The sequence below is a fragment of the Ixodes scapularis genome, unplaced genomic scaffold (assembly GCF_016920785.2).
Source record: "Ixodes scapularis isolate PalLabHiFi unplaced genomic scaffold, ASM1692078v2 PGA_scaffold4__175_contigs__length_147842914, whole genome shotgun sequence".
Classification (NCBI taxonomy): Eukaryota; Metazoa; Arthropoda; class Arachnida; order Ixodida; family Ixodidae; genus Ixodes; species Ixodes scapularis.
In genome coordinates, this window is record NW_024609879.1 from 83,863,525 (window position 1) to 83,882,501 (window position 18,977).

General features: G+C 44.3%; 1 pseudogene across 1 annotated transcript; it reads right to left on the reverse strand.

Moving 5' to 3' along the window:
* Positions 1-10,036: 10,036 nt before the first annotated feature.
* On the reverse strand, positions 10,037-11,841 carry LOC115330910 (annotated as a pseudogene). The gene has a single exon (XR_003920365.3). The product of XR_003920365.3 is annotated as a zinc finger protein 670-like (transcript).
* Between the last annotated feature and the right edge of the window lie 7,136 nt (positions 11,842-18,977).

Genomic DNA, 18,977 nt, shown 5'->3' on the forward strand with positions numbered 1-18,977 from the left:
CTTGATTCCTCGCTATGTGCTCTTCGCTCGCCACCATGCCCTGAAAGCTCCCCGCACAGTTTGCTCACCGTGGCGTAAAACCGAAGCGCGCACAATGCTTGCTGTTCCACAGACATCACCGTCCACGAACCTCGCAGCCTCAACTCCGGCTCCTCGCGCAGTTCGTCGCACAATCAACGGACCACATTCTTGGTGAGACGGTACTACCTCCGAAAAGCTTCATCCGGTAGTTCAAAGGCATCGCGGTGTCGCGGTGCAGCCGGTGGAGCCTTTCCGGACGGAAAAAAAAAAGTTGAACAATAGAAAGACTGTCGCTCTGCCTCCGAGACGCCGTGTTTCCAATTTCGCTACCGCGAAGAGACCATCGACAGACTCGTTCCCTTTTCAGACGAAACACCGAGGAAATGATACGTCAAAGTGATGTCACTTCCGGTGGGGGCAATTCGCCGTCTCCGCCCACATTTTCGTAGGGAACTTTCGTCATTCGAGCCTCAACCAATCAGACGCGATGTCGTCACTTCCGTTTCTTTTAGGAGAAACGAAACATTTGTCCAACATAGATCCCCTGGAGGAAGCTTGTATGAGACAGGTAATTGTAATTTCATTTTCGCGCTTGCGAAGCAATTCATAAGACGTATTTAAATTTGAGATTTTTTTTAGTTATGCCGCCACAAGTACAAGGAATTTCATCGATAGGGGTGCCGTGTGTTTGTTTTCATATGCCCAGAAACTAGGTAAAGGTTATGTGTTTTAACATTTTTTCTGTGTTGATAGGCTTAAGGTTAGAATGAATTATATCTGTCAAGGCGTGGCGCAGTGTGTGTCTATTTGGAGAAGAGGTGTGTGTGTGTGTGTGTGTGTGTGTGTGTGTGTGTGTGTGTGTGTGTGGGGGGGGGGGGGGGGGGGGGGGGGGGGGGGGGGGGGGGGGGGGGGGCGCGCGCGTGCGTGCGTGTTCGTTTGTCAGTTTGTTGGGGGAAAGAGAGGAGATGAAGAAGAAGAGGAGGAGGGTGAGGGATCACGTCGAATCATTCAAATCGTTAACTCTGACAGTAATGAGGTAAGAAGGATACCTGCTAGTTACACCGGTTCGGTTTTGTGCCAAACTCAAATTGCGTTTTGCCGCGTAAATATTGCTACAATTATTTTTTTTCATCAACAAAATTAATTTTGAGGCATGCCGTTGACAAATAGGACCCCTGTTTTCAATCCCAGTCCAGGTTATTCGCGACTCCAGCGAACTATAGATGGCGCGCTGCTCAGGCAAAATTCGGACGAAAGAAGGTCGTTTTCGTTGTTCAGCATGCGGACCATCACAAATTCCTGCACTGCAGCGTAAAATCGGTGTTACATTTGAATGCAAAGCGATTTTTCGACCCTAGAAACGTTTGTCTACTCAGTGCGTAGGAAGGACCCGGTGGAATCATTAAAATAATTACTGGAAACAATGTTTGTTTCTATGCTGCCTACGAGAACCAAGCAGCGATAGCGGACGACAGAGTCGGGACAACTTCCTCTCCTGAGCTTCTCGGCGCTGCCGCTACGCGGCGTCGATTTCGCTGGAGTCACGAATAATGCGCTGGTAAATTTCCTGTACATAGTGCTGCTTCAAAGAGGAACTGAAGTTTATGTCTTCTATGTGTGCATTGGCAATGGCATGTGGCTCAACAAGACTTCCCACACGAAAGTTCTCAAATAGAAAAGGGAATCAATGTTCATCTGGTAAGGTTTGGTAATTATCTCCGCCACAGATGACCTCCTTGGCGAATTGTAACCGGCAGACCTTCAAACCGCACAAAGGCTAAGCAAAGCCACAACTGGATGCAGCAAGACTAAAAGCTTTATAATATACTGTAAGGACTATGGCTTTATAATAAGCCTTTTATAGCAAGACATACTGATCTGAAAAGCGTTGTTTGTGGTTATTTTAAAGTGGTGTACGGAAACTTCGTCGTATTGTATTAATTCTGGTTCACTGCACAGTTTAAAGGTTTGTCTTTGTTTGCTGCCAGAGAAATATAGCTTGCGATGAACTAAATCAAAGTTATGACTGCTGGTGTCATGTACATATTCAGAACTTTTTTTTATTAAAATAATTGTAATCAAGTGTTTTTATGGGTTTTAGCACTGTGATTAAGATGCGTCAATGTGTTTTCTAAGAAAGACTACTAATTTGCAGTTTGTATCTTCTCCTAAAATAGTTTGTAGATCTGAGCATGTATTCATACCTGAAAATGCCAGGCATTCCCCAGTATGTGTATAATTGTTTACTAGGCCTGTAAGCTTCCCCACTACATCATTGCCGCTATGTTAGCGCTTCCCAGCTATTATTCGAGAGAGATAAGTGTTTCTCATGATCAATTAGGTTGAGATTGTTTAGCGTCAATGTTTTTGAGTCCCCCATTTTTAATTCCTGACAGAGCGCTTCAATGTCTGTTTATTTTTGGTTTGCCGCTATTTATCACCACAAGCAAAAACATCACGCCACTGGGATTAACCTGAAGCTCACCTCATGATTAACGACGCTGACGTCCACTGTCTTAAGGTGGGCCTACGTTCATGGGTACTTGTCTAGTGGTTCTGGAGTTGATGTTGCTGAGATAACCGAGACGCCGATTTCTACGATGGCCTCTGTCAGCATCATGGTCAATTACAGCTGGCCCGAGCCCGAACCAGGCCAATCAACGTGCTGGCCCGAGCCCGGCCCGGGCCCACAGTCAAAAGTCTGAGCCCATCCCAGGCCTGGGCTTTCGGGTAAGCCCAAGCCCGTGCCCAGTGGTATAATCTTTAATCCAATCGCCATATTGGTATAAAAACGTCAAAATTCCTCAGTTTAAATGTCGGAAGTGCCTCAATAAGAGCAGGTATAAATATTAGTAGCAAATTTAATGATAAAAAAACTGCGCCGACTTTACTCAACAAGATTAACAATTTAATCAAGCGTTTCGTCTCCCATGCGGGGAACATCATCAGTAAAACCTTCAACCAGGAATGAGTGAAAAAACTTCAACAATCTTATTTAAGCAAGTCTGCATAAACATTGTGGGAGGGGGCCGCGGTTAGAGTTGCAAGCTGATGAGTCACTTCAGATGAACCATGATTCCACCAACCTTCGTGGACCCCACCTTTGTTCACACGCCAGAGTGGACGCATTCTCAAAGTCGAAACAGTGACCCGTATTCCAACAATGGTCTACGAGTTCCGTCTTCGCTGTGTTTGTTTAGGCGAGTGCAGTGCTTCCAGCCTGTCTCCCCAATGTAGGATGTGTCACAGTCTAGACAGTTCACTTTATACACAACACCGCACTGGGACTCTGGGGGGGTGTAATCTTTAGGTTTAGAAATGAAGTCACATAGTTTATGGTGGGGTTTGAAAGCTGTGCGGATATTCAAAGGGGCGAGGGCCCTGCGAATGGACTCAAAAGCACCTCTCAAATAGGGTATTGTTGCTTGCCCTGCCTGACTTCTTTGTCCCATCTGTTTGTGCGTGCTATCAATAAATTGTTTCGGATAATTCCGCTTCATCAGCAGGTCAACAATAACAGCATCCTCACAAGCGCGCAAGCCGCCTCGGTGGCTCCGAGGCGAGAGCGCTGGCCTACGGATCCCCATGTGGCAGAGGCTTATTCCGGAGCAGGCGCCGTGTAACCGAGCTTTCGGTTACACGTCAAAAGATCCCCAGGTAGTCTAAATTAATCCTCAGTCCTCCGCTGGGGCGTGCCAGATGCCCGTCGTTGGTTTAGCATGCAAATCCCCCAAATTTGACTTTTTTCTCAGAAGCGCGCAGTTGAGGATTAGAAGAAATGCATTCGGACTGGTGTAGTAGGTTTTTTACGACAGCCCTTTTATGTTCGACAGAATGATGCGAGTTAAAGCTTAAGAGGTTGCCTGTATCACAGCTTTGCGGTACACTGTTGTATATAAGCGACCGGTACTATTTCGGAACACATTAACATACAAAAAAGGCTTTGCACCGTTCTGTTCAACTTCATGTGTGAATTGGATTGATGGTTCAATGCTGTTTAAAGCTAAATGAAAGTCACAAAAGGGACATGGCAAAAGCCACGCATGTGACAAGAGCGAAGACGGAACTCGTAGACCATTGTTGGAATACGGGACACAGTTTCGACTTTGAGAATGCGTCCACTCTGGCGCGTGAACAAAGGTGGGTTCCAAGCAGGTTCGTAGAATCATGGTTCATCCGAAATGATTCATCAGCTTGTAACTCCAGCTGCGGCCCCCTCCTCAATGTGTATGCGGACTTGCTTAAATAGGACTGTTGAAGTTTCTTTCGCTCATTCCTGCTTCAAGGTTTCACCGACGATGTTTCCCAGATGGGAGACGAAACGTTTGATTAAATTGTTAATCTTGTTGAGTAAAGTCGGTGCAGTTTTTTTTATCATTATGATTCCCGGCTTTTGGAATATTTTTGCAGCACATTTAATGAAGAAATGGATGCCGATAAACACCTGCCAAGGTTGACTAAAAATAAACAGAAACATCCAATCAATAGTTATAATTGCACTAAGCGGTTGCTATGTGGATGTTTTTTATGTTCGACAGCTCAGCAAAGTCTGCGGATCTGGTTATGCTTCCTGTACGAGACAGATCACGAAGCGGTTGCTGACTGACCAGTTGGGGCGAAAATTTTTGTGGGAAGGACGTAAGAGAAAGTTGACATTCAGGAACCTTCACCTTGCTGAGTGCATCATAAGTAAGTAATCTCTGGAACAGTAGTGCAGATCGCTTCACATGGAACCAGATTTATGGAATTGTTGGTGTCATACTTCTGTTGCTTTCTTTTATCAGATGCAGTGCAGAGCTGCCATAAATGTGAAGACTTCAAGGTAGAAACCACGCACCTGCCTGACATCAGTCATCTCAAATGGTAAGCTGGTCTTATTAAGCTGATGTTAGCACAAAAATCAAACTTTTTTAGAACAGTAAGTATGGTGTGCAATTTCTTCAAAGCATAATTTCTATGTGAGAGTATTTGAATGCTTTAAATATTAAAGCCAGTGACACCTTTTTTTGGTTTAATTTGAGAGCGAATACTGCAGGTGTGAACAGTATTGAATAATTTTAAATAAAAAAAATTTTGTTTGGAGTGTTTCTCTAAGAGGAAAAATTTCATTATGTAATAGTACCTTATTATGGATTAAAAAGAATGCATAGACAACGAATTTTAAGAACACTGATATTTGATGTAAATCTAACAAACAAAAGTTGGCAATACAGTACACACATCCAGCATGAATGTGCTTTAAGAACAAGGCATAAAATACTTGTGATTTATTTACATCAGTTCCAATTCTTGCATATTTGAGTCACTTCACCTTGAACTTCACTGTTTTATTAGTTTTGTTTCAAAGAATGGTAAACCACTGCTCACATATCTTTAACGTAACATTTTTTCGTTGCTTTTCAGGAACATTCTCCACCACAGGAGAGAGAGATGTGAACTGCCTTAAGTGGGCCTTCATTGCGCTGAGCTTTTTATTATGTTTATCAGACATTTTTTTTAAGCAAAGTATCCTGCATTGTTCAGTAAGTATACTTTATTTTGAAAACCTCATGCTGTCTATGCAGCATTGTTCAAAAATTATACTTTATTTTAAAAGCATCAAGCACTGCTCGTCTGTCTAACAGTAACAATAAAGAGTTAATGGTGATTTGTTTGGCACTGCAACTTTTTCTACAGAACGGATGTGCATGCCTGACAGGCTGGGCAGGAATTTAGTGCGCTACTCACGTTCAAAGTTACGCTGCAAGACTGCAGCGGCATCTTTTGCCATGCAGTCGGTGCTACAGCTCTCATGGAATTCTGGTGTCCTCGTCACTAGAGCATATGACTACTGAAGCTTTAGACTTCAGTAGTCAATTCCTCAGGGCCATTCGTCATAGCTTATAACAATGTTTGTGTCCAGTATTTTAGTTCTCTCGCATGTGGCGAGGTCCACCTCACTAAAACGAGTCAGCATTAGTAGTGTCGCCTTCCTTGTCAGTGTCGTCTGCATTGATCCTGTGGTAAAGCTTCTGAGCTTGATGGTGAAAAAAAAACTTCAATATAAAGAATGTCTGCTGCGGGCCTGATTGCTACATTATACATCTGTAATGCGCCATTTGGGTATACATTGAGAGCATACAGCAAATCTGCCCTCTGAGCTCTTGTTTTGTAAAGAGTTGGACTCTTATCCGTTTAAATCTTTCTGTAGGACAGTTTACACGCTATATGCTAGCATAAAATGAAGGCTGCTTAGGCACTTCCTTGCCCTCCTGGCATAGGGCTGGTCCCTATACCAGGAAAGGTAATATTTCTGAGGTATGTACATGGTACATCCACAGGATCAGGCTGAACATCCTACAATGGTCCTGAATGTCCAGCTGCATCAACCAGATTGTGTTAGTGGTACGTTTTCTGGGGAACCATTTTGCACTGCACAGTAGATACTTTCAATGTTGGATGAATCGTTGCAGATATCCACTGGATACGTTAAATGTCCGAACAACACATCTCTCGGATGTTTAATAGACGGTTGCTGGTTGACTGGGTACCATCAAACCAATGTGCACCGGGGCACCTGTTGTCAATTACCGCTCATTGGTTTTCGCCCCCTAAACGCCATCAACCCAATGTGCACAGGGGTGCCTGTCGTCAATTGCCGCTTATTGGTTTTTGCCCCATAAATACCATCAATCCAATGTGCACAGGGGGGCCTGTTGCCAATAGCCGCTCATTAGTTTTTGCCCCATAAATACCATCAACCCAATGTGCACAGGAGCACCTGTTGCCAATTGCTGCTCATTGGTTTTTGCCCCATAAATACCCTCAGTGCAATGTGCACTGGGGTACCTGTTGCCAATTGCTGCTCATTGGTTTTTGTTTCATAAATGCAATCAGCCCAATGTGAATTCCCTAAAGGATTACCAATTCAGCCCAATGTGAATTCCCTAAAGGATTACCAATTGGTGCACATAGGTTTTTGTTTCATAAATGCATATTGCTCAATGTGTCTGGACCTACAGTTGCACATTGGTTCAATGTGAATTTTGGCCTCATTTCACATCGCCCATTTCCAGCAGGGGAGCAATGGAAGGATCACTGACACACTTGCCGTGCTTCCCTGATGCCATGTGGAAGGCTTCTATGATTTCTCGTTTGTTTCTATTTTTTGATCTGTCCATTACTGATGTGTTTTCGAATAGCGGTTCGCAGCTGCATCTCGCGCAATGCGCTGCTAAGTTGCCAGGTGCTTGCAATTGCCCGCATGAATATTTATGTTCTGAGAGTCTGTCATTTAAGCACCTCCCCGTCTGCCCGATGTATGAGTTTCCGCACGTCAATGGTATCTTGTAGACGACCCCTTCTACGCATTCGACGAACTTGTTTTTGTGCTTTACCCGACACGACGATTGACCCGATGTGTCGCCTTCCTCTTCGTTAACCTTTTTGCACAGTCCTTTAAGCTTGAATGGTGCGGATAGGGCTACTTTGACCTCGTGCGTTTCGGCAATCTTTTTCAGTTGGTGCGAAAATTTATGAATGTATAGCATCACTACCAGAGTGATGCCACACATCAGTAATGGAGAGATCAAAAAATAGAAACAAACGAGAAATCATAGAAGCCTTCCACATGGCATCAGGGAAGCACGGCAAGTGTGTCAGTGATCCTTCCATTGCTCTGAACAAAAAGGAAATTGAACTGCTGAGACAATACATAACATAACGAGGCGGACACCAGCACCAGCTTCAAGGTCCCCTCTCACACCACAAAAACCGAACGTTTATCAGAAAATGGGAAAAACACCACAAAAATCGGAAATCCACACATCTTCATGAAGACATTTATCATTATTTCATAGCGTTCGCTCCTTTTCAAACTCACGCATTGGAAACTCATGCATTGAAAAGGAGGAAAAAGAAAAAAATAAACAGTTGTTAGTCAGCGCCCATTTGTGTTCGTTGTGTTTCTCCTCATCTCAATGTAAACTCATCCTTTTCATTTTCAATTTTTTAGTCACTCGTTTGTTCTGTAGAACTTCGCAGCGCAGCACGTCTATCAATGTACAACCAACTAGCCCAAACCCAAGTCCAAGCTTTATTACCCAATAGACCCTATGCAAAACGTGCAGCGCCACGACAGAAGGGAATTTTGGGAAGCCTCGGTACAGATCACGCACTTTCTCGTTACGCCTCCGCGACTGCGCGCGCTGCCCGGCTGCTACCGCCAGCAGCCGTCGCAGCCATTCGCCATTCTGCCCATCCGCCGAGTCGTACGTCGTTGGCAGCATACCGTGTCTGTGGCAGCGTAAAGGCATCGCGACAGGTAAACTTGTTTGAATACGTTATTCGTCGTAACTTACTTTCACGTATTGAAGCGTCACCGAATCCACTTACTTCGCACCGCAACCGTGGCAGGTTTCGAACAGGTTCAACACAGCGTTGGTGCAGCAGACGACATAGCCGGTACAAAGGAGGGAAAAAAGTCAAGTGAGCGACAAGCCGTTGGCTTGTCGCTCGTTGCCGTGGTAACCTGCGCCTGCTCACGTGTGCCACGTGGTCACATGGTAGTGGGAGGAGGGGCGTATTGAGGACTCCCATTATTCCCGCGCGGCGCGCACGGGGTTTTGGGATTTCTGCAAAGGGTCTATTGGATCCGAGTTACTCCGGCAGGTCGTGTCACGTGACAACATAGATTGAAAAGCGCTGAACGCGGGTAGGTTTTGGAATGCCAAGGTACCAAACCTTTACCCTGGAGCAGGGTGTAAGATAGACAGGTGGGGAAATGGCCCATAGAAACCTACCGCAGCGCCGTGACCGGATTGTGTACTCGTCTGCTTGCGGGAGGCTTGCGGGTACCCCCGATTTGCGACAGATGTCGCTGCGGCGAGAAGAAAAAAATTAGAATCGAATTTGCATGGAACTCTATGGGAGAGTGCGCAAAATAAACTGAGAGCACGACAGTCCTCCATTGAAAATGCACGAGAAACCTGCTCCGTCAGTTTAACCGGTCGCCAGCGTTCGCCCAGCTGGAGTGAGAGTTCGCGGTGCTCCACATAGATGGCGCCACAGAAAAAGGGAAAACCGAGGGGGACACAATCCGGTCGCTCATTTGGCTCTCGTTTCACCACCTGTCTATCTTACACCCTGCCCTGGAGCAAGATCGAGTAAATTTTGGAACACGGCTTCTGTGCTTGAGGCGAGTAGCAAACCCAACAGTATGCTATTCAAAGCGACAATAAAAAAGTTTAAAAGGGGCCTTGAAATGATAGACAGTTTGAGATTGGAACTTACTAATCACATATCGTTTAGTGGCTCAAAGGTAGAAAGCCAAAAGCCTGCTTTTCAATATGAAAATATAGCGGACTATTTCGTACCTCCATTCATTGAAAAGCTTTCCACCTTTTTACTGCGATACACCAGTGGTACCCAAAGCATGTTAGCCTACCCCAGCTCACACGTTGAACACTAGCACTGCATCACTCGGTCGTACGTATGCACTCGTCAACGATCAATCCGTTGACGCATATTTAAATTTGCATTCGTGGCCAATGAGTGCATGGCGGCAGTAATCATCGCTTGCGAATGACAAGTTCCATGGCGTGCTTACAAAGACCAATGGAAGCTTGGGGTCATTCTACCGGTGCCCAGGCACATCACTACCGCGCGATTCATTTCGCTTTTGAGTTTGGGAGAAAAGCTAAGAATGAAGTTGAAAAATCATTTCATGGCCCCTTCAAGAATTGGCATGCCTATCGCAACAAACAGCAGCGTAGCAAGGCACAGGCTGTCTTGGTTTGCAAAGCAAAACTGAACCATGCAAAAAATAAGGATGCGTATTCCAACACTTGCAAATTGTAGTAGAATAAGGACTTTTGCAGAATTTGACACAAATGGTACAGCCATGGCAACACCGAAACATACTACCATTTTCTGCTGGCGAAGATCAAGTGCAAGGAAGGTTGAAACCAAAGCTTACTTGGTATAGCTCGTAGCTTGAAGAATGCTCATCAACAGTAGTGAGGCAGAAAGGCAACTCTTTTAGCTAGGAAAGTAGTTTATTTGTGATACACTGAATCCACAAAGAACAGAGTACAGTAACTGGCACATTTCTTTTTACAACTTCAGGAACACAATTCAACCTGGAGCAAAGTGTCAAAGCTAGGTTAAATTGTAAGGAAATCCAGAGAACTTACCTAGGCGGAATTACTTTTCAAAATGTCGTCACAAAAATTCATACATAGGAATCAAGGTGCCTTAATAAAACCCAATGCTCCTCATACGCTCAAAATGAACAGTTAAAGTAGCTCTATACATCATAAAACGACAATGATCTCAAAGTTAAAAGCAGCTACACACAAAAAAAGGGGTGTAACCGGTACACTCCTTGTCACATATGACACCCCTAAACTTCATTTGGACGTACAGCGCACCAACGTTCAACCGACGCTACCAACTTTCACGGGTGGCTTGATAGCCGAGTTGTACACTCAAGGCGAAAGCCTTATGTCTTATCGCTCGGTCAACCTTCAAAGTCCTTGAGCGAAAACATGTCGGGGACATGAAAGGTACCAAGACGTTTACGTGACGTCTGCAAATTTTAATATTCCTCTGAAAAGAATATACGCTCTTCTGCCTCGGCTGGCATCGAACCAGCGACCATACGTTTAGTAGTCCGACGTGGCACCCCTCCGACCGCCACACCCGTAAATCATGTCTGTCTTTAATGCATCGGCGCTTGGGCTTTTGCCTTCAGGGGTAACATAAGAGACTCTGAATTTATAAAATAGCTTAACTGACTGTAAAAAAAGTAATCAGGATCTTCTTGGCCCCAGTGCAAAACCTGTGTTTTTATTTGTTTTTTTTCTGTAGTCTTTGATGCATACTTTAGCTGTTTAATATCTTATATCACACCATCATCAAGCCTCTCATAAAAGTTGGGGTCGTCATTTTGACGTCGGAAGTTTTGGCACATCGTATATGTGACAAGAGGTGTACAAACTACCCTTTGTTTAGTGTTTAAACTCAATTAAGCGAGGCCATTCAAAACAAAAAATGATACATGGTAGTACTGCAGCTGTTGCCTAATAGCAACTCACGTTAAAAGCTGATAAATATGGCTCCATTTCTAAACTTCATTTGAATAGACAGCACACAGGCAGTGAAGCACACGGTGAGACATGAAATTATACTTCCATACCTTCAGATATTGCATGACACAGATCCCTCACTTGTGAACTTTTTTCCGGTGAGTACTTAAATTGCTACTCTGTTTAAACATTTTCCCGCAGGCTTCGCACTTGTAGGGCTGCTCCCCACTGTGGGTTCGTTCGTGAATCAACAACCTGGATTTAACTGAAAATGCTTTCTCGCAGGTGCCACACTGGTATGGTTTCTCGCCCGTATGGAGTCTTTTGTGAATCCTCAGGACATAAGGTCTGGTGAACGCCTTCTGGCAAACCTCGCAGCGAAATGGTTTCTTTCCCGTGTGAGTCCTGATGTGAGTGCGTAAGTTACAGATTAGAGTAAACGCTCTCTTGCAGACAGAGCAGTGGAAAGGCTTCTCTCCTGTGTGTGTCCTTTCGTGCCTGGTCGTACACGAGGGCGTGTACGACCAGTGTACGTGCGAGTCGTACACGAGGGCGTGTACGACTCGCAGTCGTACACGCCCTCGTGTCGTGACCGCCTCGTGGGTTGCGACTCAACCAGTTCTCCTGTAGGGCAAGGGAAGTCGCTCTGGCTGTCCCCATCGTCCCATAAGGCTGCTTTGCCCGGCACTGTAGGTGAGACGTGAGAAACAAGAAGCGTCAACGACAGTGAAAGTCCAATGCCAACACGCAAGCATTAGACAAGCTTGGCAAAAAAAAAGCACATGCAAACATGTGTACCAGCACCTGTTTGTTTCAGAAAAAAAAACAAAAAAACTCTGCAAATAAGAGCAATTCAAGTACTAACCCCTTCAATTCACTTTTGTTTTTGAAAAAAACTATGCAGTCCTCTTCAGCATCACCTAGGAAGACCACACATCAAATACTATATGACCTAGTTCTGTTTAAACATTTCTTAAACGGTCCAGCAAACTTTGCAACTCGCCAAGTTGCCGAAATCGGCTGACTCGAGAGGCGAATGGAGGTGTCAAGTCTAACGCGCAGTCAAGTCTACGGCGCAGCCGTAGCCAACACTGAGCTAAACGTCATTACCATTGCCCCTTTTTGCTTGTTTTTACTTCTCCGGGCAAGCGTAACGAGTGACGTCAGCAACGTTTCCTCTCAGTGCTCAGCGGCGACTCAGTGCACAGCGCGTTTCTTGGGAGCCGTCCAGCCATCTCGCTGTGGTTCGCCGTTACTGCCATCTCACAGTTTGTGATTATTGTCTCTCGGAGTTTCGTTCACACTACGGGCACTACGTACGCAGACTTATGCCACACTGGTGCAGACGTCGTTGAATGTCGTGGACACCAAAACGCGGTAAAGGCTGCGGTGCCAACGACACTTGCACCTGGCATGCGACCACGCCAATATCGCACGTCGTTGCATAGAGGATCACGTGACATCTCATACTATGCAACGGTACTATGTGAAGCCATGTTCTTGGCGGCCTGAGGCCAATGTTGCCAAACGGAGCCAAAGTTTCGGTTTCAGCTCGTGTTGAAAACGAGATTTAACAATATATATTCCATTTTTCCTGAAGAAAATGACATAGTGTCTACTTTAATGACGTGGTAATTAAGTAATATCACACTTTGAGTTAATGAAAAAGTTACGAGCATAGCCCATTCATGCAGGCAATTTTCAGGTGCACATTATCTTTCAGTGAATCAGCTCATTTCACATTATAATAGCCGTGAGGAACAATAAAAGAGCCTAATATCTGGGCCTGGGAATTGCTATGAAATAAAAATCTGCAGTGAAGGTAGCATGTAGCCTGGGAAGTCTGTCCATTGTAATATTGCTCTCAAAAGGTCTACAGTCACTGTCACTGTACATCAACGAAAAATCACACAACTTGAGTATCCACGCACTGCTTCCAGTGCAAGAATGTGGTTAAAAAACCACAATTGCTGACATCTTGTTTCAAACACCAGGCAAGAGCAAGCGAAGCAAAACAACTCTATCACACTGGTTTTGTTTGCACAAATGGAGTGGTGGTGAATGCAATCACACTGGTTGACTGGTTGGGCTAATCTAAATAACTGGGATCCATCTGATGCAATAGAACACACTCATTTTGATTCAATGATGCTGGACTGGCATAAGCAAGAACACTGCACAAAGAATGCATGCTCTTAAAAGTTGAGTTGGCAAGTCGGAAGAAGTCTCCCTGCAAAGCAACAATGTGCCATTTTCTGCACCTTGCGACGGTTGCCAGAGTCGACCTGCAGCGTTGAGAAGAGATTAATGAGCAAATGTACTGCCGCTTGTGTGAGGTAAGCATTTGACTGTTTTTAACACCCCAAAAATGGCACATTGATATGAACACCAAAAGCAGATCGTAGCAAATAAAATTGGCAAGAGTAGTGTAACAGGACCAGTATTTATATGGCCGTGCTCTGTAATGGACATTCAACTTCGCCCATTGCTTCATGCGCTTTATTTGAGAACAATCTAAAGGCCCGTTCACACTCTTACGACCTCTTAAACCTGGGTTCCTTAAAACTTCTTAAACCAGAAAACACACAGGCGCCATCTATTGGGAAGCAGTGTAAACTCAGCGGTCCGGCATATTTTTTTTTATTTCTCACGCATTATCCTTTCTTTCTTGGCTTGAAAAGTTTTTGTCAATGTTATAAACGAGCCTTTCTATGGGTATTACGCACATTTGACCTATGAGATCCCGCAAAACCTTCGCTCTTGTGAAATGCAGTTCCAGGGTCACCGCATAGATGGCGCCACAATGCCCAGTGTGTTCCCTCATTCTAAAAACATTTAACAAGTTTTAAGAGATCTCGTCTCTCTCAGTCGTACTCGGTTGCAAGAGTGTGAACGGGCCTTAATTCTTAAATGGTGTTGGCGTGGGGTTAGAGTTTAATTGGCTCTCACGCTACAAATACTGAATTTGTTTCTACTCGTGTCATATTTATTTCATAGACACTTTAATTGCAGCTTTTACATTTGGCAGCATTTTCTAGCGGGAAGCAAAGTACAGTCGAGAAAGTATTAAAGTTCAACAACTGCACGAAAACGATTTATCAATGTAAGCAACACAATAAATGAAAACATAAATATCACTGTTCAGAGAAAAAGTTGAAAATTAATTGCCGCATATTTAAGCATTTTAAAATTCTCGAGCTAAGGAGGGAAGCTACTCTACTTGTGTAACACCTTCCGGTAAGATATTTTTACAAATATGTATAAAAAAAAAAAAAAACTTTTACGAAGAGGGGGATGTTGCATAAAAAAATATCTGTAATGAAAAATTTACTTGATATACCCAAGCAAGTCTTTAAAAGACGGCCAAGCAATGTTCTCTTCCGTGCATTACCTATGACACTGTACCTACATCTGCGGCTGTAATGGACCGTTTTACAAAGTAGCACACCCTCATGCAGTGTACATGAAGAATGCGTGGAACCTTGGTGTCAGCATTTGCAAAAGGGCCCATTGCAACAAATTTGTGTTTACAAATACAATAGCGACACACTTTACAGTCTTATTCGTCACATTAACCACATTATGGCAGTGCTTTTACCAAGTGGCAACTTTTACACGGTAGGCTCGCAATAAATAAACTTGGGTATTTTATAGTTCTGCTTAATCCAAACAAATTTCAAAATTTTGGTTGTGCTGCTATGATTTCAGTGTATTCATAAGCCACTTAATTCGAAATGCTTTTTCATCAAGTATTTTCGCCAGTACTTGGACTGTGCGTAAGAGTTCTGACACTGCCAATAGGGTGCCTAAAACCGTGTTGCTCCCTGCTTAAGTAGTGGCATTTTTTCAAAAAGATAGTGAGTTCGGAGCACACAGGAAACGGAAGAAACAGATAACAAAGCCGATAGACACCCTGTTTCGCAATCATCCTGCCTTGTTAGCATTCTAAAATAGCTAAATGCTAGTGGCAGAGGAAATGACGTCGATGCGGGTTACTTCCACAAACCAAACAACGAGGGTGGTGGTTCACTCACCCGGTCTGCGCTGACACGTCTGGCTCCCAGTTCGAACGACAGAATGTGCATTAACTTCATTTAGAAAAGAAGATGTAAATATGCTCACCGATATGCCAAGACGAAGAGCACCTGCAACACTTTGCAGACATAAGGTACCACAAATCTAAGAACTCGGGAATATCCTAGTTCAACAAATATTCAACTCTGACAAAAAGTTGCAGCTTAGGTAATCCACGGATCTTATAGGGGATACTTCAGAAATCATGCAAACACTGGAAGCCAGCTAGCTTTATATTTGTGTCCAGTATGCTCGGACCATTAAACTTCAAGTTGAAAGTGCATATTCACAATAAGCTGTCCTCATACATAACATACAAATTTAAGGATAGCATGCATCAGACAAAGAAAAAGCAATGCAACCTTCCTATGTGTACGGTACATGCTATTACCATTCTCTCTGTTAGAGGACCTCCCCAACCTCCCCCCCCTCCCCCCAAAGAAAGAGCAGGCAGGTGATCCACTCAACATATTAGCCCCGTGCGCGACCGAAAGCGTCGCTGTGGTCGGCCTTCCACGATTGGCCGAACGCTGACTATGACGTAGGAAAGGGGATTTATCATCGACGGAAATAAGAGGAATGAAAGAACTTTAATTTTGACGGTGTTGGCAGTGTTGCTTCAAGAGCTCAATGATTTCAAGCTTCCACCATGCTATTTACAAACACCATCGAACTTGTTGTTTGCAAGGTAATGACGTCACAAGGGGGAACCATAGGAGGGCGCCACCAAAACATCTCGCCGCTAATAGCGACGTGAATGGTGCTCGCCGTGGAAAGGTAGTGTGGTTGCCCGCGCAAGCCTGACTGAAAAAGACCTTTGTCATTTATTATTTAATTTTCGTTTTCACTCGGAGTGCGAGTGAAACTCGGCTAGGCTTGGCTGGAAACCAGGCTGAGCAAGCCTTTTTTTTTTTGGCAGGCCATCGCCGGAAATTCTGGCGAGCGGCCACCCGTTACAAAGGGGACGCCACTAAATCCAAATCCAAAATCCAAAGACGCGACCCACATCAGATGGATGGATAGATGGTAATGGCTATACCCCTTGTAATGGGCAACAGCTTGCGCCACCTAGGTTAACATTTCGTCATCCTATCTATTTTAATATTTGCATAAATTTTGTTCTAACACAACCCTCCCCCCCCCCTCTTTTAAAGCTTTCCATTGCTTATTTTTATCTGTATTTTTTTACCCCTCCCTAGATCTTTTCCACCAATCCTTCCAATCTCCTCTTAGTTACTGCAATTCTTTCCTTAGTCATTCGTCCATCCATGTCTACAAATCTCAGTGGCCCCTACAAACCCGTAGTCATCCCCTCCAAAAGGGTGGGACGAAGCCCCGTGCATCTTAAAATTACATGTTCTATAGTTTCCTTCTCGTGTTTGCATACGTCGCATAGACTGTCGATTTCCTGGAATTTAGCCCTTTACGTTTCCGTTCTAAGCACATCCGTTCTAGCTTCAAACAGCAATGAGCTCCCCAATGAATTATCATACAACTGTTCCTTTTTTTATTTCGTTTTCGTGCCCTGGATATTGTTAAAGGAGCTGTGCAACGATTTTAACGTTGAAAGAATTGGCATCTTCTACTTTTGACATTGTTCACCTTGTCACAAATGACAGAAAACACACCTCCTTTTATCGAAATGTTGCGATTCCGCCGAGTAATAGCGAGGCAAAAATTTTAATATTCCCCGACCTGCAGCCGCGAGCGGCGACCATAGAAACACGCGGCCTGACGTCAATGGGGGCCTTGTAGACAGATAGCAAGTTGTGCGAATACCTGCTCGATAAAAGGTAACTTTTCTATAAATCTTGTCGTTCCAACATAAATATAAATGCGTCAAAAACCTGGTATTATCGACAAAACTTTTATTATACGGAGTTTTAGTGGCGCCATCTATCCTAGGTTTACAAAACCGTCAGCTCTATCTGCTAACGCGAACAGCCGCCAGAAGCCGGAGGGCGAGGGGGACTGGGCCGGACGGGTATGACCGAAGCCGGATGAGACTTTCCTCCTTTCACCATATTGTTCGCGCTGCGCCCGCCAGCACGTGGTCACGCGGTCGCGAGCAGATGAGTTTTCGCTGCTCACTGATGGCTCTAGAGAGAGAGCTTCACCGGAGCCCCGCACCTACCCCATCTACGTCACTGTGCACGTCACCCGGAAGACGATGCACGAGTTGAGAGGTGGCAAAAACCTGGATCTTTTTTCATTTTTTAAGATAAAAACTAGGGTATCCAGACAAAATCTGTTTTCTGTAGTTCACTTCAGAAGTGTCAGGCATCAACTTCCACAATTATTTAAAGGACACATGCAAAGGAAAAAAACATTTTTTTTAGACAGCTTAGATGGAAAAAGGATGTCATAAAACGATTTTACAACGAAGAAACAAAATTTTTAGAGCTATATTTACCGCGCTATACGAATTTGTAGTTGGCGCTCGCGGGAGTCGCCGCCGCAGGCTGAGCGTTGTGTGAACGCCGCTTCAACGCGTTTCTCCACGCCGCCGTCGCCGCCGCCGCACAAGTTCGTCTGCTTCAGGGTGCCACTGCCGTCATCTGACCGGCGCAAAGGTCTATCACGTCTGCTTGCGCTTTTTCAGGAGTTTCCTTTGGGCTCTAAAAGTTACTTATTCGTCTTGGTTTTTGTTATACTTCAAACAAAGATGAATAAGTTACTTTTAGAGGCCATAGGAAGCTTCCGAAAGAGCGCAAGCACCACGTGATAAATAAGGACGAGTCACATGATAAATACGGACCACTTTTCCGCGGTGCCCGCGGGCGCCAACTACAAATTTGTTTTGCGCCGTAAATATAGCTCTAAAAATTTTTTTTCTTCGTTGTAAAATCGTTTTATGGTGTCCTTTTTCCATTAAGCCGTTTAAAAAAAATGTTTTTTCCTTTGCATGTGTCCTTTAAGCAAAGCCTTGAAATTGTTGCACAGCTCCTTTAAGGTTGATTTCCCTTGCATTTTCTCTTCCCACAATTTCCTGTTTCCTTTACTCCCTTTTCTACTGATATGCTCCGATCTGCCCCATCTCGTTGAATGTATCTAGATATCAGCTTGCGGGTTCGGCTTGTCCACTTAGTGTTTAGGCTTTTCATATATAGATACTCGTACACTACACCCCCCCCCCCCTTTTCGCTGCCCACCCTGTATCCTCAATTTCAGCTAGTCTTTGTTCAAATTTTAATTTACTGATTGCTTCTTTACTCTCGAAAGATGCCCAACCCATATCCCCCTGTACTCCCATGTGCCCCCAATGCCAACCTACCTACACTCCTTTGCTGTATCTCTAAACCTGCCTGGATTTCTGACCTCATACACAATACCGCATTCCCAAATGACAGTCCTGGCACCATGACTCCCTTCCATACACTCCTAACGACTTCATGTCTATTACAGTTCCATAGTGCCCTGTGTTTCGTGATGGCTGAATCTTGTTTCCCCTTCTTTATTACAATATCTTCATGGTCTTTTAGACACCGTCTTCCTTCACTTAACCATATTCCCAGATATTTGTACTTTTCTACGTGTTCTATCAATGTGTCCTGTATCTCCAAGGGTTCCCCCTTCTCGTCGTCGAAAACTATTATGCCCGACTTGTCCCTACTAAATTTTAGTCCTAAATTGTCCCCTTCCCTGCTGCAAAGCCTAATCAGTTCCTGCATTGTCTCACGACTTTCTGATACGAATAAAATGTTGTCTGCATACATTAACCCTGGCAATATTTGATTTACTTTATGTCCTTCCTCCATGTAAGTCAGGTCAAAACCTAGGTTGCACTGTTCTAATCTTTTTTCCATCTTACTGAGG